Source organism: Dermochelys coriacea, chromosome 6, assembly GCF_009764565.3.
Source record: "Dermochelys coriacea isolate rDerCor1 chromosome 6, rDerCor1.pri.v4, whole genome shotgun sequence".
In the NCBI taxonomy this organism is placed as follows: Eukaryota; Metazoa; Chordata; order Testudines; family Dermochelyidae; genus Dermochelys; species Dermochelys coriacea.
Window position 1 is genome coordinate 100,931,712 of NC_050073.1, and position 17,671 is coordinate 100,949,382.

The following is a 17,671-nucleotide window of genomic DNA, read 5'->3' on the forward strand; positions in this document are numbered from 1 at the left end:
ATCCATTACCAGCACTTTAGATATTAAGTCCAGGACTCTGAATTCTGTTCTGAAACAAATGGAGAGCCATGTTGAAGCACAGGGTTTATTGTGTTCAGACTGGCACTTGCCTTCCTCTCTATTAAGAAGCATAATCAGGACTGGATTAGGGCACAGGAACAATAGGTCCATCATGCCTACTGCCCCAGGTCCTGGAATCATGCAGTGATGTCAGATTCTCAGCCCTCCCCCGCGCCCCACTTTAAATAAAAAAACAACACACAATGGCTCTCGTGCTCATGGTTGTGGGAAAAAAAGCTCAAAAACATAACCTGAGTGTAACATGCAGTGGTGACATCTGCCTGCATCGGCAGACAGCCGGAAATAATAGCTCTGAGAGTGGTGAACTTCTTCATTCATCTTAAAGGGCTGACTCAAATGCACTGCTTTGGAAGGACCCCCACATGAACACCACCCAAGAGAACTCTACTTGGAGGGGTTTGCTTTCAACATTCCATCCTGGCTTTCTTCTGGGGTGATATCACTATGGAGCCCACCACACACAGAGTCTTCAACATGGGTAATGGAGGCTGAATCCTCTTCTCTGGGATGGTCCACAACGTACCTAAAGACGGCAATGGTCCCTGTGGCAGTGGTAGTTTTTTGTCTTCGCAAAAGGCGGGGTGACAGCTCCACCCCGCTCCCAAACCAGACCTGCATGAGGCTTGTGCAGCCTCTGTTTCTACCAAGCAGGGATGGGGCCTAGAGAGGGTCAAAAAAGTGACAAAATGTTGGCTATATTTTCACAAAAGTTTTCTCCATTTTGTGCAAATTTGAAATGTTGATAAAAATTGTGTCAAAACAGAAAATGTTGACAATTTTTGACCAGCCCTTATGAGACTGTGCCATGGGGTGGGGCCAGAGTAAGCCACTATGTATGGGTGCACCAAGGGCCCCAAATTACCTTAATCCAGTCTTGTCTGTAATGTACCACATACTCCACCATGAGAACTGCAACTCTTTGGTTCTCTTTTCCTTAGTGTCATCTTAACATAGTGTGAGGTAGGTGGCCTTTCTCAGGGGTCTACCTCTTAAATCTGTAGGGTAAAGTACTGTGAAAAACATGCACCTCTGGGCCCATACAACACACACCTAAAACCTCCAGAAGTTTAGAGTAGTGTTCTTAGCTCATAGCTAATTTGGAGATCCTGTGTTCAGAATTAACTTCTTTTATTCAGCACCCATCTTCTTAGATATTACTATACTGTACATGATCATCCGCAGAACCAGAAGAAATCTATCATTGAGTCCCATTTAATTTAGGAGCTCTTTAGATGGCTTGTGACAATAACACGTAATGCTCACTCAGATCCTTGTCTTCATTTTAAGTCATTTAGACATTTTGCCTTAAATCCATTCTCTTAGTAGTCTGGGAATCATTCCAGCTCTTCCCAGGCATTATCACAATGAAGCTCCTACCTACTTTATATTTCCAGAATCCACAAAGATGTCTTTTTAAGATCCCCTTAGTATTATCTCACTTAGTGTGAAGGTCAGACCAGAACGCCCACATCCTCTTGTGAAACTACAATGCGTTTGTCTTCCATCCCAGCATTCTTGTCTCTCAGACCTGAGCACTCTAGCAAAAATATTTTCTAGGCATGCGGTACAGGCTACTGCTTTGATGAGTTATTCTTCCTCCTCCTAGTGCAGAGGGATTACTGCTGTCAGTTTCTAATCCTGACACACACACTAAGTATTCCAGGCAGCTTTGGTAAGAGAAATTCTTTCCAGCAATTCAGTGGCAATTTCTCCAATGCCACCTATCTAACCTTACCATTCCGCAGAGGAACTTCTCCTCCATTTCCCCAGCTAGCTAAAATAAATCCCGTTGAGCTCTGTCTTTCTGGCTGTGATTCAAATGGGAATTAAAAAACAAGAGCATCAAGTTGCCTCTCCCATTTTAACAATCCCTGAAACCACTCTTAGGGCGGGTCTACACTACAGCCGGGATCAATGCTCTGAGATTGATCCACCAGCAGTGAAGACCTGCCAAATCTATAGCAGATTGCTCTCCAGTCGACCCATACTCTACCCTCGACAAGAAGAGTAAGGTAAGTTGACCGGAGAGTTTCTTCTGTTGACCCCCCATGGTGTAGACCCTGCAATAACTTGACCCAAGGTATGTCGACTCCAGCTAAGTTATTCACATAGCTGGAATTGCATAGTGTAGGTTGACTTACTGCAGTACTGTAGACATAGTCTTACGTATGAAAACAGAAACATAGGAATTGCCATACTAAGTGCAGCTCTATACTACCGGGTTAAGTCGACCTAAGTTATGCAACTCCATAACTTTAGTTTAGGTCGATTTATTGCAGTGTCTACACCATGCTGGGTCAACGGGAGAAACTCTCCCGTCAACTTACTTTATGCTTCTTGTTCCGGTGGAGTACTGGAGTCGACAGGAGAGCAATCTGCAGTCGATTTATCAGGTTTTCAGTAGACCCTCTAAATCGACCCCTGGTGGATTGATCGCTGGAGCATCGATCCATGGTAAGTGTAGACATGCCCTAAGATACAACAATGATCCACTTATTCTGATACCTTGTCTCAGAGTGGCCACAGCTGGATGTTGCAGAGTAAGATGTAATAGCTTCATACTAATCCTACTGTAAGGGCCTATTACTGTGCCTATTACAGTGGAAAATTTCTTCCTGACCATAGTTATTGATCATCTCATGCCTTGAAGCATAAGAACTGATAACCCTTATTTTTATTTTATTTATTCCAGCCAGTATAACATCAGATACCACTTAGTTTTATTTTTGTCTAATATTTTTGGGACTCTTACTAGGAAATATTTCTCAAACTGTAGCAATGAATTTCCACAAATTAGTGAAACTGGAGCAAATCCTGCCCCTCTTCTGCAGTCATGAAGGAGCAAAACTTGTGCAGGTCTATGGGATGGGGACAGAAAAATGGGATTCCTGCAAACAGGAATGCACCCCCCTGCACACTAGATGCTCCAGCACACCAGGGGTATTCTTGTGGCATTTTAGGCCCTATTTTGCATACCCTGGGATTCAGACAGTTTGGATAAGCATGTATCTGAACTGAACCCAAGCTTTGAACCATGGATGTTTGACCATAATTGTAAAAACCTACAGGGGGCCATGTTCTGTCCTATACTGTAGTTAGTATGATGGTGTAAGCCAGTCACACATAGCCGTTTAGCCAACTAGATGATGATTCTCTTGGCATAGGGGAATTCATGGACGGAGTAGGGATAGTGCAGAGTCAGTTACACTATCTCTGCCTGGTGTAGGAAGTAGGAAACTCCCTTTTGTCAGGGAGTGGACATGGGCAAGGACAGAGCGCTATTGCACTTTGGCAATCCTCAGATGTTGAATGGGCCCCTTAAGATGCAGCCCTGTGGCTGCACTAACTTGTGCCAAGGGGTTGAAATCACACCTTATCCAGCCTTAGGATTAGGTGCTCATAGCCACCTTTGTCCCCTCTCCTTTGGAGTCATGTCAAATACAGCCCAACAGAACTTGAGTTCTATGGCTACACTACAGCATACATTGACATAAGTTAGATCATGCATTAGCCACCCCCCTGAATGACATAACTTATGCCGACTTAAGCGCCGGTATGGACTGCTTCTCCTGCCAACATAGTTACCACCACTCATGGGGGCTGGAGTAATTAAGCTGACAGGAGAGCTCTCTCTTGTCAGCTTAAAGAGGCTACATTAGAGAGCTGTCTAGTACAGTCATAGCCCAAATATCTGACCCAAACACTTTTATCTTCAGCAGGGTGAAGGGCTAAGAATTAAACCATAATTCTAAAGTTAATATGTAATAGGTCTAATACAGATTTAATCTATTTCATTGCAAGTATTCTTCTTTAACAATGTTTTGTCTGTTGTCACTAAAAGGGCTTTTGCCGCAGACCATCTCATTTACAGGGGCAGGTAATCAGTAAGGATTTAGCACACATATTCTGTAGGAAACTATACAGTAATGTAATAACCAGATTTATTTATATTTTATGCAATGTTCAGACTGTATCATAGATCTGGGCTCTAGTCTCATTTTTTACTATTGCTTTGCTGTCTGACATTAGGTTTAAGCCACTTAATCCTTGTGCCTCATTTTACCCATCTGTGAAGTGGGTAAAACAACACTGACCTGTCTCAAGGCTGGTCAGATCTCAACAGCCGTGGACATTTTACCACAGTAAAGATTGCAGGATTTGATTATGGCTTTTAAGTTGGCCATTTATAATATTGGTAATGCACTTTGATATCCTCCGGTAGAGTAGCCAATAATTCTATTGTTATGTAAAGCATTTCACTTCAAATATTTTAAATAAATATTCTGAATATTTCTCCTACCATCAGCAATTGCTTTGTTAGAGGTTATTTTTATTTATTCTAACCTTAGTCACAAACTTTTCATAAAAAGTATATTAACCAACTTTTAATTTAAAACACTCCTGAAGAAAATTGCAACAGGAAAACAGCTGTTACACTCACAATAGTGAAACAGTGACATACTATAGCTAATTAATCAGAACACCTGGAGTATCTTTCAGAGTTAAACTGGAAACAAAATACTAGAGATTAGGTTTTCAAAGCTACTGGTGGTCCCCACTAATCTTTTTCAGGTGTAAACTACAGTGCACGTGGAAAGCAAAATCTGACTCATTTCTGTGAGACAGGAGGTCCTTGGGCTAATAATTGCAGCATGTAGTTTCCATAAAATTTACAAGGTTAGCTTTCCATTTTAGTATTGGCAGGGCTGCAATAAATGTTAGTGAGGTCCATCAAAATGAGCATTTTTGTGTGTCCTTGTAAAAATAGATCAATCTTTTTAACAGACTTCGTGCAGAGGAACTTGAATAATTACAACACATATCCACAGCTTTAGAGTCCTTTTCCACACCAAAAACAACATGCTAAGTCATAAATGAAGAGGAAAAATAAATACAGGAACATAATAAACTAGTCTTGGTTTGGTTAAGCAGTTCTGCCTTTCAGCTGCCATGCTGTAGCTAACCAAGTTTCCAATAGGGGTGGGCAGAAAAGTTATTCTCCCTGTTTTACAGCTTTCCTCTCCCCTTTGTCTGTTGCATTCTCTAGGTTTGGGAGCATGACTGCTCCAACAGAGGAAAAGAAAGAACCAGCAGAGAACAGTCACGCTACACACGCATTCATTCCTGGATCTCACTTTAACCCTTACATTGACCATCTTGTGGGAATATTAACAATGAATGGGGGAGAATGAAGATAGCCCAAAACACAAGGCAACTGCAACTTTAAATCTTCTGTACTGCACTGATAATTTGTCCCATTCTGTAGTCATTGCTGCATTGTCAACTAAAAGTAATCAGATATAGTCAATGGGACAGATTCTTTGTTGTGCCAAGTTTCCATGCAGTACAGCAAAGGTAGAGGGCTTGTTATACCCGATTCTTTGCCCAGCTCTGTCTTGGCACCACCAGTTGGGGATAGCTGGAGCACTGCAGGCCTGACCGCCTTCCGTATCCCAACGTGGTTCTTCTGCAAGAGCTGGGGGCGTGGAGGTTAAGAGCCAGGTCTAAACCTGGCAGGAAGCTCTATGGTGAAGGAAATTGACACATGGGGAGCTGCTGGCAATTTTACATTCTGTTCTGTTAGGGCTGAGATGTAAGAGCCCCCTCACCAAAGCAATAGTGGTGTATATATAATGGTAAATCATGAGAGTAATGTTGATCATTAAGAAGGACTGAGGTGGGGGTAAAAAGGAGCAGAGGGAAGAGGGTGCTTGGGCCTCCACCACAATATAACCGATCTACGATACATAATGGCACCTACAGAAACATGTGTTTCTGCTGGGAGACCTTAAGCATTGCTAATGGAAGATGGACCATATTGACAATGAGGCTTCTGTCCAGCCTTGAGTCTTGAACATAAGCGTAGTTTGACTTCTATATTTGAGGGAGGGGCAGCTCCAGTCCGTCCAATTGGGTTGCGCATGGTGGGGCAAATTTTACACCTGCCCAATGCTTGCAGTTATGGGGAAATGCCCTCCCGAACTATACAACTATGGCTTTGAAACCAAGGAATTTAAGATCCCAAAGCAACAACAATTCTACTTGACCAGACCAGATCAGTAACAGCTTTCAGCAGTAGTAGCAGCACTGCATCTTGTTTCAAGCCTGTAGCCAATGGAAGGCAAACCGGCACAAGCCAAAGGCTACAGAAAGGAAGGAAAGGATACAAACCAAAAGATTATGTTTTGGGTAAGATTTCCTGGGTCATCATTTGACCCAGGACAAATCCTGGATTGTTCACATGACATGTAGAGTAAACCATTCATTGTCGCAGAATCACAGAATTGCAATGTCCACAAAATATTCATTTTTCATAACCAAAGTCTAACCACTAAATATATTCTAGAACAATAATCAACAAGCATTTTAAGTTATTTCAAACTATCTTTAATGAAAGTTGAAGATCCAAATTCTGTAATAGATAGGGAAAAATTCATTCTTTGTAAAAAGCCACTGACTTTAAAGGAGTTAACAATAAATAGAGTTAATCAAATATTTTTCAAAACAAAATTAATTTTATTTGAAATTTTCCATGCAATGTTTTGATGGAAAAAAATTCACAATTTTTCAAATTTTTTTGTTTAATTTCAATAGGAAAAATCAACTCATTTTTCCCCCCCATGAGGAAAAAGGATTAAAAAGAAAAAATGTGGCAAGTAGTAGCTTGTTTCTCCACTAGAATTATTATTTATTTTGGGGATGGGCTAGGGAGCAGATGGGGAATTTTTATTGGAATCTGTTTTAATCAAAAAATAACTTTTTTGCCCCAAATGATAATTTTTCATGAAACTTTACATTATGGTCAAAACTCATATTCCGTTAAAATCAGTTTTGCTGGAAAATTTTCAACAATGGGAGGAATTTGGCCCATTGTTAATGGAAAACAGGACTTCAAAGCACTCAGCCACCCATGGCAAGAGAAACCTTTAAAAGAAAGCCTTAAAGTGGAAACTGGCCCTGCTCTGAGACTCTCCTTCCCCAATCAGCATGCATCATAACCTCCTGCCACATTACCACTCTATAGAGGCCTTTTATCCAGTTTTAAGCCAGACAGCTCTGTTTTCTATGATTCTCCCCTGTCTGGTACTGAGACAAAGCCAGATGTGGTTTTGTCCTGTATCACCCATGGAGGACACTGTTTTGAAGATGGTGCTGCTCCACCTCTGCAAGCATGACCTCACATGCACTGTGCATATGAGGTCACACTGGTGGGGGTAAGTTCTCTTCAAAATTGCACTCTCCATGTGGCATGACCTGCAGTGGGGGCAGGGTCACGGTGGTGGGGGCAGGCCCACACCATTCCCAGAAGTACTGGAAGGCCCAGTATTCTAGGGACTCATCAGTAGCCATACTATACCCCTCTCCCATCTTCTCAAAATGCCCTTCTGGGATATAGAGCACATATACGTCTACTTCTTGTGACGGAAGTGAAGGGTAAAATCCTGGCCCCACTGAAGTCAGTGGCAAAACTCCAATGGACTTAGGTGGGGACAGGATTTCACCCAAACATTTTATGTGAGGAACACTGCAAAGCACAGCACTGCTGCAGCTGGGCTTCAAATTCATTTTTGAGGGCTAGGGTCAGGCTGAAAGGAGCAGCTAGAATCTCAAGCAAATCAAATTTAATATTGCCAGTGGCAGTCTGTGAGATACTGCACAGGATTTTGAACCTGTGATCTCTCTCTCTCTCTCTCTCTCTCTCTCTGACAGACAGGCACATACTTGCATGAGAACTCTACCACTGCTCCCCCATGCCTTTACATAGACACCCCAACTGAGACTGTGCTTTGTGTTATACATACATATAGTAAGAGACAGTTCCTGTCCTAAAGGGCTTACAAACTAATACCAGACAAAGGGCTGGAGAAAGGATGTATTTTAATAGTTATTCTACAGACAGGAAATTGAGGAACAGAGAGTAAGTGACTTAACCAAGGTGACATAAGTCAGGGACAGAGCCATGAATTGAACTCAGATCTCGAGTCTCAGTTCAGCGCTTTAACTACAAGATCACCCTTCCTCGAGCATATATTATTTTAATCCAAGAGAGTCTAATTATTCAGTTTTGTGGGTTGATTCCTCACATATTGCATTCTCTCCTCTGTCCCCCTCATTTCATTATTCACTAACACTGAAAGCAAAGGGACATTCTTCCGTGCTGTAATGAATGCCATTATTTTTAATGGACTTATACTAGGAATGGATGGCTTAATTTAATCACTATATTATAACTTTCACTCATCCACATCAGTCCCTCCATTTGCAAACTACAGTAATTGCTCAGGAGCCATTACTACACATGAAACTATCAGACTTTAATATTGTTAAATCAGTTATGTAAATGTGATTTGCTTCCCTGACATTTGTTTTCAAGGTTATTAATAGAGTCACAGAACTAGTTCAGTCCAGGCAGTGATGGTGCGAGCTTCCCACAACTGCCTCTGCCATGAGCTACAGGGACCACAGTAGGAAAAGGGAGCAGTTTAGCCACCAGGCCCAAACAACATTTGTTTTCTCTGCCGAGACTGCTCACAGAAGTGTCATTTGTGAGGGTGTTTTTTGTGACATGGGCACACTGCCCACTGGGAACTGGACTGAGAGCCACCAGACTCATTTCAAACAAGTCATACACGCATTAGATGGCAACGACTTTTGGTCACTCACAATCTGGGCTGCATTTTAACTAGTGTTCTAAAGACAAAAGGCTCTATCTCTCATCGCCAACCCTCAGAGCCATCCATTCACCCTAATGTCATATGTTCACTATGAGAAACTTCTCTTCAAAGCTAAACAAAACTACGGTATTGCATAGAACTGGCAAACAAAATCATTTACAACGTATTTCCTCCATCATAAATATGCCCCAAACACATTTATTTTCTTGATTACACTATTTGCCTCAACTAAAGAACAGTTACATTATTGTTTCATCTAGAGCCCAACTCTTTCTTTACATTTTTACCAAGTTTGAATCAACTAGCAGCAATCCAATTGATATTTAAAATGCACAATATGTCAACATGACCAGATTTCAATACAAATTTCTCCTAAAACTCATAGATGCCTTGATTCTAGTGTTTATAGAAATTTTAGACTGTTCATTCACTAGTATGTCACTAGTACCCTGAACTCACTGTCACATGAATCATAGGACTGGAAGGGACCTCGAGAGGTCATCTAATCCAATCCTCTGCACAGGTGGTAGGACTAATTATCTAGACCATTCCTGACAGGTGTTTGTCTAACCTGCTCTTAAAAATCTCCAATGATGGAGATTCCATAACCTCCCTAGGCAATTTATTCCAGTGCTTAACTATCCTGACAGTTAGGAAGTTTTTCCTAATGTCCAACCTAAACTTCCTTGCTGCAATTTAAGCCCATTGCTTCTTGTCCTATCCTCAGAGGTTAACAACAATAATTTTTCTTCCTCCTCCTTGTAGCAGCCTTTTATATACTTGAAAATTTATCGCGTCCCCTTTCTGTCTTCTCTTTTCCAGACTAAACACACCCAATTTTTTCAGTGTTCCCTCATACATCATGTTTTCTAGACCTTTAATCATTTTTGTTGCTCTTCTCTGGACTCTTTCCAATTTGTCCACATCCTTCCTGAAATGTGGAGCTCAGAACTGTACAAAACACTCCAGTTGAGGCCTAATCAGCGTGGAGTAGAGCAGAAGAATTACTTATGTCTTGCTTACAACACTCCTGCTAATACATCCCAGAATAATGTTTGCTTTTTTTGTTACACACTGTTGACTCATGGTCCACTATGATCTCCAGATCCCTTTCTGCAGTACTCCATCCTAGGCAATCATTTCCCATTTTGTATGTGTACAACTAATTGTTCCTTCCTAAATGGAGTACTTTGCATTTGTCCTTATTGAAATAGGAAACGTTCTTAGATTCATGCTGTGTCAGAAAATACATTGGTCAAACTGGACAATCTCTACGTAAAAGAATAAATGGACACAAATCAGATGTCAAGAATTATAACATTCAAAAACCAGTTGGAGAACACGTCAATCTCTCTGGTCACTCGATTACAGACCTAAAAGGGCAATACTTCAACAAAAAAACTTCAAAAACAGACTCCAACGAGAGACTGCTGAATTGGAATTAATTTGCAAACTGGATACAATTAACTTAGGCTTGAATAGAGACTGGGAGTGGATGGGTCATTACACAAAGTAAAACTATTTCCCCATGTTTATCCTCCCTCCCCCCCCCACACTGTTTTTCAGACATTCTTGTCAACTGCTGGAAATGGCCCACCTGGATAATCGCTACAAAAGTTCCCCCCTCCCTCCCGCTCTCCTGCTGGTAATTGCTCACCTTACCTGATCACTCTCCTTACAGTGTGTATGGTAACACCCATTGTTTCATGTTCTCTGTGTATATAGATCTCCCCACTATATTTTCAACTGAATGCATCCGATGAAGTGAGCTGTAGTTCACAAAAGCTTATGCTCAAATAAATTTGTTAAGGTGCCACAAGTCCTCCTTTTCTTTTTATAAAATCTATTGTCACTTGCAAAACCAAAGATTTGTCAACTCCGAACAAACAAGATGGAAAAAGTATCCACTGTGAGGTATCTGCCATTACTAATCACTGCTGTGCATTTTATCCCAATATACTGCATTGTATTGTAAACTGTGCTAAAATGACAAGCTATCACTTTAAATGTAAGGGGTTTCCTAGCCTTGCTTGCAGTCTAAGGGGCTCTGTAGGGAAGCATGCAATCAGTCTGCAGAAAGATAGCTTGCAGCAAGGTGGAGTGAGTTGTACATCGCTGTTTTAAGAAAAAGCCAGCTTTGACTGTCTCCGATTTGAAGTTCTTGTATGAGGGGTCTGAATTCTAAGAAATAAAGTAGTGATACGTTGCAATTTTCTAGCAAGAGTATTTTATGTTTTTATCTAAACTTCTCTGCATGTATTCTGTGAGCATAACGTGTGCCATGCTGAAAATGTTTGTGACAAGCTTTGTTTCTCTTACATCCATTCCTATCAATAATTTCACTTGGGTTTCTTGAAACATTGCACCGTTCTTTTCCTGACCAGGACCTTCCCCCCCACTCTCCTCTCTGAGCACCCTTTCCCACCTTGCCAAGATTTACCCAGGATCCCCATTTCTGTATAGCTACATGGGAATAGTAGGGTGGTAGTCACCCCTTAACAGCTGTTTGCAGCCCCCCAAGGTGAGAACCAAGATGTATAGAAAAAGCATTCCACATATGCGTTTGCTTTCACAGAATGACTCCTAAAACTATTACATCTGACTAGACCTGTCACTGCTCTTTTGTTTAACATGGTAAGACTTTAGGAGAGTTACTTCCTACAGAGCAAATGTGCGTGCATGTGTATGTACAGTTAAAACATGCATTCTATGAAGGCATAGCCAAATCAACAGCAACCTTCTCAGAACAATCCTATCAATACTTTTATTCCATAGAGTGGATACTCTCTCGATACACTGATCACAAGAACTAGAGAAACAAAATCCTTGCTAATCCAAGGTTATTAATCTGTTCAAGATAGCTACAGTACTGTTGTGCTTGGCAATCAGTGTTAAATCAGTGGGGTCAGATTGCTGAGTCCTCCCTACTCAAGATGAATGAAATTCACCCAACTACTTAGAAACAGCACAATGGCCTCCGGCTTGCTTACAACCTAATTAAACCTTCACACTTTGTGTTGGTCCTCTGCACAAGAGCAATTACAGTGTTTTAGTTACTCCTGTGAACTAAGACCCAACATCCTTTTTCTGTTTAAATACAATGTTTATATGTGCCTTAGAAATACCAGAGTTCGAAGGCAGGACTCCCATTGATGTCAAAGGGAGCCATATTAGTCCCCTAGGGACTTAGATGCTACTTCTACTTCTGCTCCTAGCAGTGATTTCTTCCAAAGATGAGTCAGATACCCATATATACACCTTGGTTTGGAATATCATCTCTATAATTGTGAGTGTGATTTGCCATATTGGAGCCAGGGATGAATTCTAAGGAGTAAATTCTCCCTTTGGATGTATGCATATGAGGGCAGAGTTTGTCACTGAAAAAGGAAAAATGTAGGAAGATCTGGTTTTAGAATAAAACAGAGTGCACTGATCCAAACTAGTAAAGTTCTTCCCTCAGGGAATTAATTTTTTTTAAATGTACAATAAGATTGTTGTACACGAAGGTGTAATTGTCTATGTGAATATAATCATGCTACTTATGTAGGAAAATGAAAGGTTTACAATAAGAATCAGGAACAATTTCATTCTGAAGGATTAAGCATTTAATTGAGAATGTGGAGTTAAGGTTTGACATTTCCTTTTTCTTTTTTTTCCTTTTCCAAGTGGTTTTTACTAGCATTCTTATTACACTCAGAGTAACATAAAATAAATACCCATCCAAGCCAAGCCAAAAATTGCCATGCCAAGAAAAAGCAAGACCTGCTGAGAAAATCTTTCTTCTCAGTGACTGACTTTTGTGAAAGCCCTAGTTTGGATTTAGAAGTCCTCAGTCATTTAGCCTGATCAGCAAAGTATAGAGTAATTCTGAAACAGAGAATCATAAGCAGCACTGGGCCAGTGACAGCAGCATCTCAAAATTATGTATGTTTAATGCTACATCCTGGGTAGATCTACAAAAAATGTTGCAATCAATTCCATTCTTTATATTTATTTATTCACTTAGCATATGTAACAGTATGTATATTAGCTTTAGGCAGTGACGCTCATAAACCTTACATGGTCCAACCACTAGAGAGGGACAGAGATCACATCAGGTGAATTTGGGTTTCACCCTCTTCCTGGGCAGAGATCCACAACAATTCAAATCACCATGAGGATCCTCACTTGTATCAAAGCCCCTTGTCAGCTCATCAGCAGAGATTGAACCTGGGACCTCTGGATGTAAACCATGATTCCTCTTCCACTTGAGCTCAAGAATCACATCAAAACATTTGGAGGCAATAGCAGAGTCATAAACTTCTTTACGTAACTCAGCCACTAGAGCAGCAATGAAGATCCACACTGGGTTAGTGTGGTTAAGAGTTGAATTGTTTCTCCTGTAGGATCTTGACTCCCAGGTGAGCTAGAGCTTCATGAAGTCACAACTCATAGCAGCCACTGGTGTTGCCTGCATCCCCAATAAACTTAGTGAATTGATTGCAGGACAATGCTGTCCATAAATATAAAATAAAATGGACTTGGAACTAAGCTTACATTTTAAACAGACAACACAACAAATCAGACAGAAAATGCCCTGAAAGAGCCAAATAGGGTGGTTATAAACCAGTGTGCAGCATTCGAATATAAAATACAATAATGGCTGGTTTCAGAATAGCAGCCATGTTAGTCTGTATCTGCAAAAAGAACAGGAGTCTTTGTGGCACCTCCACCTTGTGGAGACTAACAAATTTATTTGAGCATAAGCTTTCATGAGCTACAGCTCACTTCATCGGATGCAATAATGGCTGGGTTGCCAGTGGAGGTGTGGGGGTTCATGGAAGGAGTGAGGTGCGAGAAGAGAAGATAAATGCCTGGTTTTATTGTGTCAGCTGCTCCCATGGTGGAAAATTTGTTTTACTTTAGGAAAGTTATATTTTTAGGAGTATAGTTTCCTTTAGTTCGGGTTATGAAATAAGGTTAGGGATCTTTTCCTCCATATCGTCAGTCTCCCAAACACACGCCTATGGACAATGACGGGAATTATGGATATTTTTATTTTCCTGTTTTTGAAGAATCATTGGAAAGTTACACATGTAAAGTGACAGACTGTCTGGGATTGGAGGGACCAAACATTGAGGATGCAGAGTCTGATGACAGCCTGACCTAAGTACCAATACAAACATTTCAAAATATCTCTTAATCACCCTCCCTTTGACCTTCTTGTGGGTGTTTGTAGGGAGAAGGGGAATTTTATTTAAGCTTTAAGTATCTGCTACATAGAACAGTCAACCTAAATTAAATTAGTGCTCTGAATAAAAGCATTTGCTGGATGTGTATTGAACTGAGGGTTCAAGACAGATTCCAAATTAACACATTTGTTTCTGTAAGAAGCATAGAGAAATTGGGATCATTTGGTAAGCTGGGTGCAAGCAAATAATTTGTGTTTCAATACAGTCAAATGTAAGTTGGGGGACTCTATCCTGGGAAGCAATGACTCTGCAAAGCATTTGGGGTCATGGTGGATAATCAGCTGCACATGACCCTCCAGTGTGATGCTGTAACTAACAGAACTAACGTGTTCCTTGGACTATAAACAAGGGAATATTGCATAGGAGTAGGGAGGTTATATGACCTATATATTTGGCACTGGTGCAACTGCTACTGGAATCCTGTTTCCAGTTCTGGTGTCCACACTTGAGAAGGATGTTGATAAACTGGAGAGGGTTCAGAGAAGAACCATGAGTATGATTAAAGGACTGGAAAACATGCCTTATAGTGAGAGACTGAAGAAGCTCAATCTATTTAGCTTCACAAAAAGAAGATTAAGTGGTGTCTTGATCACAGTCTACAAGTATCTACACACAGGGAACAAATATTTGATAATAGGGGGATCTTCTATCTACAAGACAATACTAATAAAATCCGATGGCTGGAAATAAAGCTAAACAAATTCAGACTGGAAATAATGTGCAAGTGAGAGTAGTAAATCATTGGAATGATTTACTAAGGGTCGTGGTGGATTCTTCATGACTGCACATTTTAAAATCCAGGTTGGATGTTTTTCTCAAAGATATGCTCTAATTTAACCACAGCTAAAGGACTTGAAGCAGGAATTAACAGAAAAACATCCACTCTTCCCTATAAAATATGTGCTCTAGGAATTATTTTGGGGAAGTCCTATGGCCTGTGTTACGCACGAGGTCAGACTAGATTATCACAACAGTCCTCTTTGCAGGAGTGTAACAATGGGTGGTCCACAACCCACCCACTTAGCATCCAGACCCATCCAAATATGAGCAGGGATGTAGTGCTGCCACAGCAGCCCAGAGCATCACTTGGCCTGTAGCACCCAGTGGGATTTAGCCAGCTGGAGCCAGGGAAGAGCCAATGATCCCTCCCCAGCACTCTGCTTCCCCTGTGTCTCGCAAGCAGGCTCGGCTCCTGCATGGGGCCTGAATAGCTACCACTCCCCATACCTGTACATGGGCGGCTCGGTGTCCCAGCCACCCCAGGGCCTCTTGCAGCGCACCCCGAAGTGCTTCTGTTGCCGCAACCATGGCATACTGTCCTGGCTGAAGGGCCACAAGCACTACTGCTTCTTCAAGGACTGTGAAGTACATCCTGATCATGGAGCGCCAGTGGGTCATGGCCACGCAGGTGGCGCTGCGTCAGCAGCAAGGCAACGAGAACCTGACAGCTTCCTCCCAGACTCTCTGTATGCCCTGCCCTGGCCCTCACCGCCACCAGCGGGGACAGCGCCCCACAGAGATCCCCTGCCGAGCTGGCCACCACCATCCTGTGCTGGGCCTCTAAGCACTCCGCAGCCCTGAGGTACAGCTCCCCAAAGCAGGTAAGCATCAGGGGATGCAGCACCACTCCCTGGGGGGGCCCAGGGCTCCTCAGAGCCTGTGGGTATGGGCATGAGGTGATCTGTATCCAATAGGAGATGGGCTTTGGAGTCCTCTAGGTACCTGGACACAGGGTAGGGGGTCTCCAGATCCCACAGGCCCCATGATCCCAGGGGTCTCTGCAAAGCAAGGGAGAACCCTGAGGAGGGAAGGGGTCAGGATCACTGAAAGGCCGCAGGCAGGAATTGCTCCCCAGAGCAGGTAGGTACGGGCTCCCAAGGGGCAGGCGTGCTACAGGTTCCCCAGGGTACGAGCACCATCCTCACTTCTCACACCAAGCAGGAGGTTGCATATGGGCCACATGCAGAGAGCCCACAGCTGTAGTTATTTGCAGATAGGTGAGGGGGAGGAGAGGACGATGGTTATCATTGCTCGCATGCACCAGGAGTTCTGACCACTGCCCTGATGAAACAGGGTGTTTGCATGTTGCTGTGAGTCCCTTCGGACCATGTCTAGGAAGAGGGCATGGCATCAGGGGAGAAGCTGAGCTAGCACAGTCTGTCATTGCCCATCTACCCGAAAGTCGGGGCCCACCCACATTTCCACTCCAGCTACGCCACTGCCTCTCTGGCCTTGGAATCTATGAAAAGAACAACAAAAACTACTTACAAAGCTGAAGGCTAGTGTTACTTTATTAAAAACGTTAGATTTCTTAAAAAAAAGTCCTTAGAACCAATCAGATATGGGTCAAACAATTCAATTTCTTGGCTATTACACCTCTTTCTTCTTTGGCTGCTATTAGCATAGTGTGGGCCCCGATAATGCAAACTGATCCACATGGCTGAACCCTTATGCCTGGACAGAGCCAATGGGGCTCTATGCAGATCAGTTTGCAGAACAGATTGGGAATTCTTTGAGGCGTGGCTTTTAGATCCTAGGTACCTGTCAAGTGCCTACCACATTGTGGGTGCTTTGTAAGTCGTTAATATTAATGTAATAAACCCATAGCCATCTACATACCAGTGACACTCCAAATTGCATGGCCAGAAGGACAGAACACAAATTCCTTTACTCCAAAAGCACAAATTCCTACCACTTGAGTTAAAAGAGAATCTCTACTAGTTGTTAGCATTATAGAGTCTGTGACACACAGTGTTAAGCAGTTCTGGCATTATCCCAGAGAGAGCATTGCTACAAATACACACTAGCCAGTTCATCGCTAATAATAAATAATAACTGAATAGGGCCATTGGTTACCTTTTGAAGAAATGTAATCTCAAACGGTGGGTGTGGCCAAGTTACTTATTGCTACATATTGACAAACTAAAAAATATCCATGTGTTTCTAAAAGAATAGGACTTTTTAATCTGCGGAGATGTTTTCTCTGAAGTTGTCGGTCACTTGCTATAATCTCAAATCACTGCAAGCAACAAACAATCACAGCAGATGATACCAAATCTGTGCTGAGTTTTACCTGCCTCTGTAAAATTAAATAAAAATTTAACAGTACCACTATTGTGATTCACACATAATTGAGTGTGCCAGCTAATAATCTTTAATATCCACTGCTGACAGGATGGAATTAACTGCATTTTTTCCTGTCCAACTTTCATTTTTTCCCTGTGGTGTAAGCCAGTATCTAATCCCATCCTTATATCATTTTTGCTATATTAACTTGATTGAGGGGAAAGTTCTTAGCCTGAAAGCAGGTTAGGGTGAGACCTTGAACTATCAATGTTTACACAAGTTAAAGATGCCTTTTGTTGAGGTATTCCACTGATGCTTGCCAACAAAAGCTTTTCATGCGCAAAAGAATCAATACAGAATTATAGTTAAGCCATGTAATAATTATCCTCATTAGACGTAACCAGAGCATGGTAGGGATGAATTCAGTTATAAACTCTAGTAATGCTCAGGAAGTATATTATATATGTAATTTAATAATCCTGGAAATAAATACACAATTCTTTTTGTCTTTAGCCCAAAGTCTATTAAAGGAGAGAGGTAATTCACTCTAGAGTGAGAAGACTGATTCTTTTACTTAATTTGGCAGTAGCCTTTGAATATAAACCTCAGGAATGTCTA

General features: G+C 41.8%; 1 long non-coding RNA gene across 2 annotated transcripts in view; it reads right to left on the bottom strand.

Moving 5' to 3' along the window:
- Positions 1 to 384: 384 nt before the first annotated feature.
- LOC122460693 overlaps positions 385 to 17,671 on the bottom strand; it is a 91,217-nt gene continuing 73,930 nt past the window's right edge. For both annotated transcript variants that reach the window (XR_006282156.1, XR_006282155.1), the window contains exons 2-3: positions 944 to 1,076; positions 385 to 604 (exon numbers count right to left, since the gene is read on the bottom strand). This is a non-coding gene — a long non-coding RNA (uncharacterized LOC122460693). The remainder of the gene's footprint in view (positions 605 to 943; positions 1,077 to 17,671) is intronic.